The sequence below is a fragment of the Pelodiscus sinensis genome, chromosome 5 (genome assembly GCF_052426305.1).
Source record: "Pelodiscus sinensis isolate ZL-2025 chromosome 5, ASM5242630v1, whole genome shotgun sequence".
Taxonomy (NCBI): Eukaryota; Metazoa; Chordata; order Testudines; family Trionychidae; genus Pelodiscus; species Pelodiscus sinensis.
In genome coordinates, this window is record NC_143056.1 from 27,480,776 (window position 1) to 27,494,294 (window position 13,519).

Here is a 13,519-nt window from a genome sequence, read left to right on the forward strand (position 1 = left end):
AGAACTGTCTTAATGCGTGCATTTTAAATGAAGATTTTATTGAACTCACTTCACCATTGGCACAGGGACAGTTTGTGCTCCCATTTAGATTTCACTAGACAAATTAAGATGAGGCCAATAACGCTGGCAAAATAGTATCTCTTTAATGACAAAGTGAAATGCAGATAAATAAATACAGACTCCAAAAGGGAAGGAAATGTTGTTATCTAACAGATCCATTCTGGTTTCTGTCCCTACATGCAGAATATCCATACAGATCTATAATACCTCTGTTCAGTAGATATTGTTCATACTGCTTGCACTTACTTGTGTTGCTCCCATGTGAAAAAGATTCTATTTTGATCATTGTTTTATAGATATTTTTGTTTGAATAATTTGGTATTTTAGGGTGCAGATAATAATCTGGAGAAGAGTGTGAACTGAATTGTTCCTGTCTGACAGTTTGGTTGATTAATATATTGCCAATGAAAAGGAGCGAGGGTAAAAGTTTGTGGTAAGTACAAACCTTTTATGTGTCTTTAAGCTTTAGGGACCTATAAAGTAGGTAATAAAACATTTTTCAGTGTAAACACTTTGAAAGATGTTAGGCCATCAATGCCAACTCAGCGAAGTGCTAGAGATTACAGTAAAATTTGCAATAGGTAAGAAAATCTCAGGAATTCAGCCCTGCCCTTAAAGAGTCTTGCAGGCAAATTCATGGGAAAACACCATTTAACCTTGAGAAAGCCTATTTTTTATAAAGCAGAGAAGGCTGGTTCCACACCATTAATCTCTATGAGTTAGATTATGAGAATAAATTAAGTTATTAGAGGTAGGAGAATCAGATGCACAGTCCTCCATCATCAAAGTCTTGCTTCTTGAAGACATATTTGTCCCATTTAACTGGGTGACTGTCACTGATTTTTACTGAATCATGTCTGTTTTATGATCAAGAGTTAATATTGGGGTTCACTTTGGTGGTCTCTCAGACATAAAAGGGAGGCAGTTTCAGGTGTTTCCTGAATGGCTTTCCCAGCTCTATATTTAAGTGACTTCTTGTGGGAAAAAGTTAGGGACTGGAAAACTTCTGTCTTGATTTACTTCCTGTTGAACACTTTTGATTTCAATGAGGTAGTTTGAAGTATATATTTAGCACCCAATGCTTAGCTTCAGGGTGAATAAATACCACATAGTTTGGCATCTTAAGTAAACCTTCTGTAAAGTATCCAAATCTGTAAGTACTGTGAACCTAATCTAGAATATAAGGAGCACAAAATCTCTCATGTATTTCTAGCTTTTTGTCAATGTTGAAACACTGCAAATGGTAAAATATTTACTGGTGTTTTAGCATTCTAATGGCGTTTGCAGAAGTGTGAAGTACACGAATAGAAAAAAGAATAAAACACAAAGTGTCACTGAATTGCAGGGGAGTCAGACATGACTCTAAGCTGTGCCCCCATCCACAGACATGACTCTAAGCTGTGTCCAAACTACATCCCTTTTCTCGAAAAAGGGATGTAAATTAGACACTTCGAAATTGCAAATGCATTTCCTGCGCTTCATTTGCATAATGGCGGCCACGTTTTTTTCAAAAAGGGGCTTTTTGAAAGAAAACTGGCTGTTTAGATGGGGATCATTCAAAAATAAAACCCTTTTTCGAAAGATCCTGTACTCCTGAAATAAGTACAGGATCTTTCGAAAAAAGGTTTTATTTTTGAACGATCCCCGTCTAAACAGCCGATTTTCTTTCGAAAAGCCCCTTTTTGGAAAAAACCACGGCCGCCATTATGCAAATGAAGCACAGGAAATGCATTTGCAATTCCGAAGTGTCTAATTTACATCCCTTTTTCGAGAAAAGGGATGTAGTTTAGATACAGCCTATGCCAGCTGATAGAACAGAAGATTTATCAGTTGACAGGGATATGAAGTAGAAAAGACTTGTCAGCACAGTAACCAGAAGCAGTCAGTGCCCCCAGCCCTCTCCCTCCCTCCCAAGCCAGCTGAGACTGACTCACTCCAAGGTCCTGGTCCCAGTCTCCCAGCCAGTTTTCTCCTCCAGCTTTTGTCCTTTTTCCCATGCAAAAAGTGTCACCTGGTTGCACCCCTTCCTGAGCTCAGGATACAAAGGCCACTGTGTACATGCAGGAGGCCATCACATATGAAATTTCCATCACCATGTAGGCATTGGTGCAGTGCCTTGGGAAACTGAGGCACACACAGGGTTATGATAGGACAGTAGAACTCACATGCAACACAGAAGGTGAATAAAATCCCCACTTCATCACACAATGTTACCTGACCTTTTTTGAAATTTCAGAAGCATCCTAAATTGACATTGTCATAGGAGTTAGAGACTGAAAAGACCCTGTTTGGTCTATTTCTTTGCCAATGAAGTATTATTCTCCATAATATATCATTTCTAGTCTGGTTTTAAAAGTCTAGCATGTTAGGATCCCTGTCACTTTCGTTGGCATTAGTCTACATCCTAATCTATATCACTGTTAGAAAGATTTTTCTTACCAACCTAAACTTTCTCTTCCTTAGTGTCATCCCATTACATATAGCTGTGCTCTGTGCACCACAATGAGTAATTCCTTTTCATCCTTGGGCTTCACACTCTTTAAATATATTTAGACTGGTTTCTCTATTTTTTAGCCAAACTACAAAGGTGAATTTGGGGGTGATTGATGGGGTCATTTCTCATTCTAATCTAAGTTAGAGAACCCAACTGCAGAAAATACGCACAATCATGTTAATAAAAAGTTCCAAAATGCCTTCTGAAACATCAAGAAAGCTGTGGAAAATCCCAAATTTCTCATGGCAAATTAGACCTTTCTCAGGTTCCCAGTTAAGTCTGGTTGTCTAAATGCATTGCAACATGTTCACTTTTAATATGATCTGGTGCCACGCCTGAATGTATTACAGTCTGACATTGTTTTGAAAACTGAAGGTAGGAACAAGCAAAATCTTTTCCATGGCTCAGAGTGAACCATATTCACTTCCATTCCAACTGGAGGTAGGGGAGCTCTCAGAGTTGCTTAGAGTCAGCACTTGCATGGGCACAAATATATTTTGTGGCCAGAGAAAGTCAGAGAAAATGTGACTGAAGAAAAAAATGAAGGTGGACTATACGAGGTGAATTCACAAAAAAATCAACAGTGCCATTTCATCTATTTTTGAGCGGCTGAGCAAATAAAATTTACCAGATTCATTTAATTTAACAACAACAATGGCAAAAGAACTCTAAGTCAACAAAAGGCATTGAAACAATGACAACAGCTTCAGGGAGTTAATTACAGTATTCTATTATGATAATAACTGGTTTGAACTGCCATCCTGTTTGTCTGGCTGGGAAGTGACATAAAGCAGTGTTTCCTCAAATACAGCCACCATGGCTACATGAGGCCACCAGGGGATTTTCTGCAGCCCACACACCCATCATCCACCTGGGTGGAGATGAAGGAGGAGTGTAAAGCTGTGAGCCCTACGTGCAGTGCCCAGCTGTTGCTCCTGGTTGCCTTGGTGTTTGCTGGCACTGCCAGCGGGGATCAGCACTATGTATCATGCAGCCTCCTGGGATCGCTGGGCAAAATCCCTGCAGACATGTGGGGCCTGTTTGTGTACTCAGCAGGCTTCGGCCCCTGGGCAGTGGCACTGGAATTATTTTTAGAATGGGGGTGCTGACCTGCGTCCCCTCCCCCATTGGTTTGTGCCTCTCACTGCCCCAGGTTGGGATTACATGTAGAGTTGCCAACTCTCCTGGACTGGATGGGCTGGACAAAAGCACCACAAATGGCATCCAATTTTGGAGACCTGGCAACCTAGCCAAGCTGGAGGTGGCTGCGAGACCCCAAGTGGCCACAGAGCCTCTAGGGATGTTGGCCTGGATGCTGGAAACGGTGAGCTACAGACCCCATGAGGATAGTAGGTGATGGGACCCTGGAAGTACCAAAGCCAACGGGTCTGATGGGATCCTGGAGGAGCTGCTTGGAGGGCTGGCAGAGCCAGCAGTGGGTCAGCAGCAGGGCCAGCCCCTGGGTATGGGGAAGCCAGATGCAAAAATTGGAGGTGCTGCAGCACTGCCCACACTCCTACTTCCTGAATCGATGCCCTGGGCTCGGGTGCTGGGCTTCAGCCTGGAGCAGCAGGGCTTGGGCTTGGAAAACCTTTCAGAGTGGCCATCAGCAAGGATTGGTGGTCACACTCTGAGGCCAACAACAATTATTCTGAGCACCCCTGATTTCTAGGGGGACATTAATTACCTTGTTGTATGTTTAAAAAATAATAATATACACACCAGAGTACGTGCTGAAGCTTTGGATACCAATATTATCTTCAGCACTTGCAAAACTATGTCAGTCTCTGGGTGCCACAGCAAAAAGGACACACAATTCATTTAACAATGCCAGTGTGTCCTATTTGTTTTTAGACAAATAGCAAAGGCTGGGCAACCCCAACTAAATAATTTCACAATCACATCAGATTCACAAGCATAAAACAAAAGAAAAAGTTCTTGAGCCTAGCCATGAAGGATGCCACCAAGGAACTTTTGTGTATGTCAGAAAGGAGAGGGTGCCACAATTGTTGACCTTTAGGCTGTGTCTAGACTGGCATGATTTTCTGGAAATGCTTTTAACGGAAAAGTTTTCCATTAAAAGCATTTTCAGAACAGAGCGTCTAAATTGGCACGGACGCTTGTCTGCAAAACCACTTTTTGCGGAAAAGCGTCCGTGGCCAATCTAGACGCGCTTTTGCGCAAAAAAGCCCCGATCGCCATTTTCGCAATTGGGGCTTTTTTGCGGAAAACAAATCTCAGCTGTCTACACTGGCCCTTTTGCACAAAAGGGACTTTTGCACGATCGGGAGCAGCATAGTATTTCCGCAAAAAGCACTGATTTCTCAGTAGGAAGTCAGTGCTTTTGCGGAAATTCAAGCGGCCAGTGTAGACCGCTGGCAAGTTTTTCCGGAAAAGCAGCTGATTTTCTGGAAAAACTGGCCAGTCTAGACACAGCCTTAATGTCCAGGCTCAATCTCAAGACCTCTCCTAAACTAACAAAGTGCCACTTATTGATAGCAATTGATGATTTGACCCTGTATTGTAGAGATGCAAGATCTGCAGTAGAAAGATGGTCCAGCTTTTAAGTGTGAGGCAGCCTAGTACATGTAAAACCCCAGGTTCAGCTCCTTGTTCTGCCACAGTCATCTTCTATGATTTTAGGCAAACCACTTATGGCCAGATTATTAATAGTATTTAGGTGCCTAAAGATGCAGACAGGCACCTAACGGTATTTTCAAAAACTCCTGTGCACCTAATTCCCAATGAGGTGCCTAAATAGCTTTAAAAATCTGGCCTGCAGTCTCTTTGCCTTACATCTCCATCTGCAGTTTGGGAATAATTGTACTTTCACACTGCACAGGGGCCTTATGAGAATAACTGCATTGAAGAGTCTCAAATGAACTCACAGAAAAAATGATAGAATTGGAAACTCTGTACAGTGCCACCCTCTTGTCCTAAGTCCGAAGAGGTATTAACTGCCCACACAATCTCAAATTGTCTCTTACATTATGTTCTAATTTCTTAAATTCAACAATCTGTTCCACCTTGTGTTTAGCTGTGACACTCTGACTACCTTTCCTAGACCTGAAGAAGAGCTCTGTATTGCTTGAAAGCTTGTGTCTCACCAACAGAAGTTTGTCTACTAACAAATATTATCTAATCCAAATTGTCCCTTACATTAAAGATTGTGAGGCACTCAGACATATGGCCCCTGCCTCAGTAGTGAGGCCCTAAAATGGATTTTGGGATGTTCATAAGTTGTAACTCTTGCTCTCAAATGCTGTGACCAGATATGGGGGATATTGTACGTCCCACCATTAAGCAAGTCCCATATTATTTACAATCCTCTCTTCTTTAATAGCTCAGATGTCTCTGCCTAAGAAGTGAAGCAGTGATACCTGATATAAGGTTTTGGGGCTTGATCCTATGGCCATTACTAAGGAAAAACTTCTATCCTTTCCACTGGGAGTTTTGTCCAAGTAAGGATTGCAGGGTGAGAGTCCTGGGTCATCATGTACCCCAAACGCTAAGCCACATAAGAAAAAACTTTTTCAAACAGGCAGAAAATGGCTAGAGATGACCCAGCCCAAACAGGATATCTTTGAACAGAGCCCTGAAGACAGCCATCAGTAGCCTCTGAGGGTATGTCTACACTACCCTCCTAATTCGAACTAGGAGGGTAATGTAGGCATACTGCACTTGCAAACGAGGAGTACAGCTAGTTCGGATTAGGAAGCCTAATCCGAACTAGCTAATCCGTGCCACGTGTAGCCGCGCGGTACGGGGTTCGAACTGCCGGCATTTAAAAATGGCGCCGGCCAGCTTTATGCAAATGAAGCCCGGGAAATTCAAATCCCGGGTTTCATTTGCAAGTGTGGTATGCCTACATTACCCTCCTAGTTCGAATTAGGAGGGTAGTGTAGACATACCCTGACAGATGAATGCAGGGAGGGAGCTTCACAGAACTGCTAGACCAGGAAGGTTTTGCTCTCACCACCCTACAGCTGGAATCTTGGAACAGAAAGTAAGGTTAATTCAGCTGATTGCCGTAAGTGGCCTTAGAAGAACAAGTGGATAGATGATCACAAATGCACCTCAGATTTACATTATTAAGAGATACATGTATATTGCTTGTATGATCTTAATTTGAGCCCATTGGTTTACTGGTAACCAGCACAGATTATACTGTTATTTACTGCAAGGAGCAGGTCAGAAGCTTTTGACTACAGGTAATTTATGTAATGTGATGAAGTCAGGAATTCCTCTGGTGTCTGTGCTGATTTTTTTTTATTATAATAACAGGGAGCTTTGCCCATTATGAGCCAGGGCCTGCCAATCCTGATTATGAAGAGGCCCACCTGAATTGGATGGGGTAATTCTCTATAAAGAACAGTTACTGGCTATGATGAAGAGGGAAGCCCAGGAAACTGCAGGAAGTAGGGGGAGGGAGCATTTTTCAGAGAAAGAGCATGTAGAAGGTATTTAGAAGCTAGATGCAGAATTTAGAGGCTCCATCCAGGTAGGGCCTGGGAATAGCCTGCCAAAGCAGAAAAGGGCCCAGGCAGAAAGGTCTGGGAGTAGAGTTAAACAGAGACTGGTGGGAATGAGCAGACACCAGCAGAAGGATGTGGAAAAATCTGCTTTTGACCTAGCAAGAGGGTAAAACCAATGTTCTGTGTTTTGGGATATTGAATCTATGTTGGAGCTTTCTTTAGGTAACTGAATTTTAACTCTGATAAGGGTTTCCCCCTTCATTATAGCCAGCTGCTGTCCTTTATAGAAAATTACCTCATCCAACTCCAGGTGTGCCTCTTCAGTAATCAAGAGGGTGGCTGGCCCTAGACCATCCAGCCTATAACATGCAAAGTTCCTTGTTATAATAAAACCAGTACAGATGTAACCACTAGAGGATGGACTCAAACCTGGGATCTTTGTATAGGAGCCATTACCCTTTGAGCTAAAAGCCAACTCATTCTCAGCCCAGGTTGTAGAGGTCTCTTGATCTTAGCTGTTGCTGTGGTCTAGGTGCCACTGCATGGGACAGTGAACCACACAAGGTATGTGGGTTATGTAGACACTAGGGCTACGTCTAGACTGGCATGAATTTCCGCAAATGCTTTTAACGGAAAAGTTTTTCCGTTAAAAGCATTTGTGGAAAAGAGCGTCTAGATTGGCATGGACGCTTTTCCGCAAAAGCACTTTTTGCGGAAAAGCGTCCGTGCCAATCTAGACACGGTTTTGCGCAAGAAAACCCCAATCGCCATTTTTGTGATTGGGGCTTTTTTGTGCAAAACAATACCGCGTTGTCTACACTAGCCTTCTTGCGCAAAAGCATTTGAGCAAAAGGGACTTTTGCCCAAACGGGAGCAGCATAGCATTTCCGCAAGAAGCACTGATTTCAGACAGTAGGAAGTCAGTGTTCTTGCAGAACAAGAGGCCAGTGTAGACAGCTGGCAAGTTTTTCCACAAAAGTAGCTGCTTTTGTGGAAAAACTTGCCAGCCTAGACGCAGCCTAGGGGAATTCCTGACTTTACAACATCAAAAACTATCTATAATTAAGAGCTTTTGGCCTGCTCTTTGCAACAATTAATAGTATGGTCTGCCCTACTAGTAAATTAATGGGTTCAGTTCAAGGTTTTACAGGCAATATTGGAGTGGTGAATAGACAAGGAAAAACTCCGGTGGAAGTACTTAAGAAGTCAATGAGGGGGAAAATGAGACAGATTCTCTGTAGCATAGCCCCAGGTCAGGTCCTGGGAACTGGCTGAACCCATGATGTGGAACAACAATAAAAAATGCCCTAAAATACCAAGATTAAGGCAAACGCGCTACTACTTCAAAGCTGAAAAAACCCAGACCAAATAGTGTTCATTTTATGAAAATTTGTGCCACAGAGTAAAAAAATCTGGGCTCTCAGGATTCCAGGATAGATTCTGTTGTGCTGGAAATTAGTTATGATGTTCTATCACTTTCTACACAATTTCCAGACCTCTAGTTCATAGTTTACAGTAATTAGGGCAATTGGAAACTTAGTTCCAAAAAACTAGAACCTTGCCAGAAGATTTTAGAGACCGGGCACTTGTCTCTTAAAAGAAAACAGTTCTGTAATTTACACAATATTTTTGCAGTAATTGAAGAAAACATTGTCCTTGGGGTTTTTTTAAATAACTTTTATATTTTCTGAACAGACACTAGCATTCAAATGTATGTTCATTGGGTATTCTCCCTCCCCCAGTCTGAATGTGCTTGATCATCTCAAAAAGGTTGAAAAACAACTCTAAACCACTTGACTATGTCTACACAGGCGTGATCTTGCACCAGAGGTATGCAAATGAGGCTAAGGCATGGAATATCGCCGAGCCTCATTTGCATATCTAATGAACCACCATTTCTGCAGAAGAGGCTCTTGCGCAAGAAGGAGCTGTCTACACCGCCCCTTCTTGTACATGAAAAACCCTCTTGTGCGATGCCGTTATGCCTGAAAATAATCAGCGTAACAGCATTGCGCAATAGGTTTTTTCTTGCACAAGAAGGGGCAGTGTAGACAGCTCCTTCTTGCGCAAGAGCCTCTTCTGCAAAAATGGTGGCTCATTAGATATGCAAATGAGGCTCGGCGATATTCCACGCTTAGCCTCATTTGCATAGCTCTGGCACAAGATCGCGCCAGTGTAGACATAGCCCTAGAGTTAGGAAGGCAAAATACAACCCTGTTCTCGGAGGAATAAATGTCATTGTGATCTGAAGTTCTTGTATTTCTCTGGCTTCATCATTGTTATGCTGACGTTGTTGGTTTTTAGCCAACGCAAGGGCTCCTGTTTGGATTTTTATATATATGTACCCAAAGAATAAAACAAGCAATTTTAATCTCGATGACTAATTTTAGGTTGTGGAAAATACCCAAGGGAAAAAACATACCTAAAATCGTATTGAGAAAGGAAATGTCTCGCAATTGTGCATGCTGGCAGACCAAATCTCTTCTAATATTTGGATTATAACCTCACTGGGGCAGAGACTGTCTTTTTGTTCTGTGTTTGTACAGTGCCTAGCACAGTGTGATCATGTCCCCTGACTAAGGATCCCCAGATGCTACAGTAGTGCAGATAATGATCTACGGTGTGCAAAAAACAATAGTAGCTACCCATAGTTTACCATACTCCTGTTAGGTATGCAGTTTAGCTCTTCATTATACATTTTAGATATAGGAATCAAGGGGAAATATAACTTTCTGCTTTCAAATCAGTTGCTGAAACTAAAACAATCCCTTGGGTTGAAGTCAAACATATTCATAAGAATAGTTACACATACTACAGGTTGGACCTCCTCCGGACCTGACCCATCCCTGATGAGGGAATTTACCCGACAATGGGAGGTCACCTGACACCAGCCATTCAGCCCATTGCCTCTCCCTGCTGCCGGCTCCTTCCGGCCAGCCAGGCTTCCTGCTGGCCAATCCTGGCTCTTCTGACTGCTGGGTGGCACATGGCCTGGCCACACTGCCTTGGCTGCTGTGGTCCTGCCGCCACCAGACTCACCAGGCTCCCAGCTACTGGCCCTCCTGCTCTGGGTTCTCTCATCCAGCAACATCCATGGTCATACTGGACCATGGATGTTGCTGGATGAGAGAGTCTTGGTTAAGGCCTGTGCTCCTGCACTCACTGCAGGGAAAAGCACTGTTTTGTCAAAGTCCTAACATTTCATGAGAACATATTGAAATCAGCAGCATTTGTGACAGAAACATTCCAGAATGATTTGAATCAAAATGAGGAATTTCATTTTGACTTTCTTGTTTCAATTCATTCCAATTTATTTGTTTCATTTTGATATTTAACTTTTAATTAATTGAAACATGCAAACTATTTTTAGGGTTTGAATTCAGGGGGAGAAACCCATGTTTTATATTTTTCCAATGACGAGACTCTTCTGGCATTTTGATGTTGATTTTATTGTTTTATAAATTGTGTATCTATTTATAATGTTGCATTCATAATGTTTACCATGGAAAATGATTATGATGAGTTGCTATTCTTTGTTTATACTAGCTTTCTGTTTATAGTACTTGTATTAAATATTCACAGTGGAAAGAGATGGTGTAATATGACAGGTCTGGATGGCACCACTGAAGGGGTGAAATCAGGGCAAATTGCATAATAACAGAGCTACTTACAGCCCAAGACTGGGGAGGTCCTTCACTATAAGGCACCAAACCAGTCACAAAGAACATTTCAGCTCCCACACAAGCCAGTAAGAAGTCACATAAACAATCTCCTCAGACACTCCAACTTTCCTGTGCCACAATCAGTACCATATCTGTACTCAGATGAGAGGTTATAAAAACCAGTCTCACCAAATACAAACAGGTTCTTTTGATCCCAAAGGACCAGCCACATTCCCAAATCAACTTATATCTTAGACCTTACCCAAAAGAGCACACTGTGCAAATCCTTTAGAATCTAGAATCTAAAGGTTTATTAAGAAAAGAAAGAAAAGGTTGACAGTAGAATTGTTAAATAAATTACATTGCATCCACCAATCACAAAGTCCCTGGTGCAGGCTGTTAGCAGAGATGGAATAAATTGGTATCTTAAAAGTCTCTGGAATACATCCTGTGTTAGGATGAGTCATCAATCCTTACAGGCTCAGTTCATAGTAAAGATGCTCCTGAAGTGATGAACTGCAATGAATGTTCTCACAGTTTGAAGGTATTTCCCAAAATGGAGATTGTCACATGAGCAAGTCACCTGTCCATATCCTTTTTATGCAAGTAGCATGGGGTACCTGCTTAACTGTAAATTTTCTCAGATATTTATTGGCAACATTTAAGGTCCACTGTCCATCAAGTACTACTATTCACTCAAGTAGCTACCCTTCACAATAGGTGAGCAATGCCTATTGCTGTCTTCCAGAAGCAAATACCAGCTCATACCAATACCAGTACATAGCCAATATTAATAACTTCACATGCAAATGTCATATTGGCATATGAATAGTACACACATATTCAGTAAAGCATACGCTTTCAATAGATACCTCAGTTGGCCCACTTTGTACAAAATTTGGGGCAAACGTACCACAGTGGATGCAACAATGTTCTGCCTCTTCATATTAAAATCCAATAACACCACAGATGGTGAAAAAGACTTCATGAAAACAACTAGATATAGAGAGAGATGTTTTACTGCATAAGCACTTATTATGGAAGCATGGCCCTGTTTCTCTTCCAGGATGTGGCATTATAATCAGTTCAATGCTTTTCTTATCTCTATTTCTCTATAAAAAAGATTTTCCTGACGAGTGACAAAATAACGTCGTCACACTCTTACGCTCTCTGGATGTGAAGGCTGCCAGAGAGACAGGGGTTGGCAAGCGTAGTAAGCAGCGTGCACAGCCCCCTAGTATATTTTAAAAATTCTTAAAATGTTGCTGTGAAACATAGGCATTAACTTGAAATAAAGACGCAAGACTAAGCAATTAAAAAGGGAAAACGTGTTCTTCAATAGAGTTCTTCAATGAATAATAAGTATTTGAAAGTTTAGCATTCTGCTTGTGCTATAAACTGATGCATTTTCCTGCAACGCCCGGTGCTATGAATTTATTGGGAAAGAGAGTTAGAGAATCAGTGTAAAATGGAGGAGGTTGCATAATTCATTTCAATAGTGTTTTGATTATTGCTTGAGAGATTTTTTAAAAAGGTCAATTAAAGTCTGGCAAGCTATCTCTAAATGCCTTGCATTGCTAATTGCATTGCCCTGATACTGGCAGTTTCCCATTTCTTTCTCTTTTCTTGATTCACTTTAAACTCCCATCACATCATCAGTGGAAAGGAAAAAGGCTTATTGTATTTCTCTGCCTAACTAATTTGGATCTCAATAAATCAGCATTAATAATGGACAATTACCAGAAAAATTTTGCAGTTGTTTATCTTGCCAAGAAACGAGCTTAGAATAATACCACACTCCAAGGAAAGAACAAGTGCTTTTGCCACAGAGAATCAATCTTATGCCCATCTGCACAAGAGTAACAACTACCCCATCTGAAGTAATGCCAGGGTGGTACATCAGCTGTACTCTGAATCATTATTACTGTCTTTTATTTAACATTATCACTGTGTGGAACGCTACAGAGCACAGAAGAAGTCTGTGACATTCTCTGGGGTACAATCAGGATTGTTGAACTGATAATGCACCAGCCTTGTTATCCCAAAATGGAGTTTCTCACACTCTTTAGTCCAAACATGCTGGTTAAAATAAAGCAATCAGATAAGTTTATTAACTACAGAAAAATAGATTCTAAGTGATTACATGGGATGATGCATAAATGTCAGGACAGGCTAAAAAAAAAGGAAAGTAAAGCAAAAGCGCAAGCTAATACCTAACTTAAACAGCTAAGTGAACTTAAAAGCAAAAGGCTTTTAGCTGACTGTATGCTACAGCAGTCTGTACTAGCTGAGAGACCTTCCACTAGAACCACTGCTAACCCAGTGCAATGACACTTTCTTGTCTTTTGAGAGTTGTAGATGCTGTGAGTAGAGATAGGAGGGGGGAAGAGAGTGAGTTGAAGGCCACTGTTTCTCATTCCTAAACCACGCTCCTCAATTTGAGGATCACTGCTGCACCCCTCACCCTTCTGCTTCCACCACGTAAGGGGGAAAAGGGGCAGTTGCCTTGGGCCTAGTGATTCAAAGGGAGCCAGGGCTCCTGGCCACCACCGCTGCTACTGCAGGAGTGGCGGCAGCTGGACCTCAGGGCCCTTTAAACGGCTGCCAGAGCCTCACGCCACACTCTATGCGGCACACTCTGTGTGACACTGAGGATTGAGGAGGGGCACCCCAAAGAAGGCTGGCTGCTGTGGTCCCACTGATTCCACCCAAGGATCTGTCCCTTCTGGGAGCACAGAACTTCCCCCCTCTCCATACACACACACTTTGCCATGGGACTTCCAGGGGCTGTCAGCTTCCCTGGACATGAAGTTTGAACTTTCTGTGAT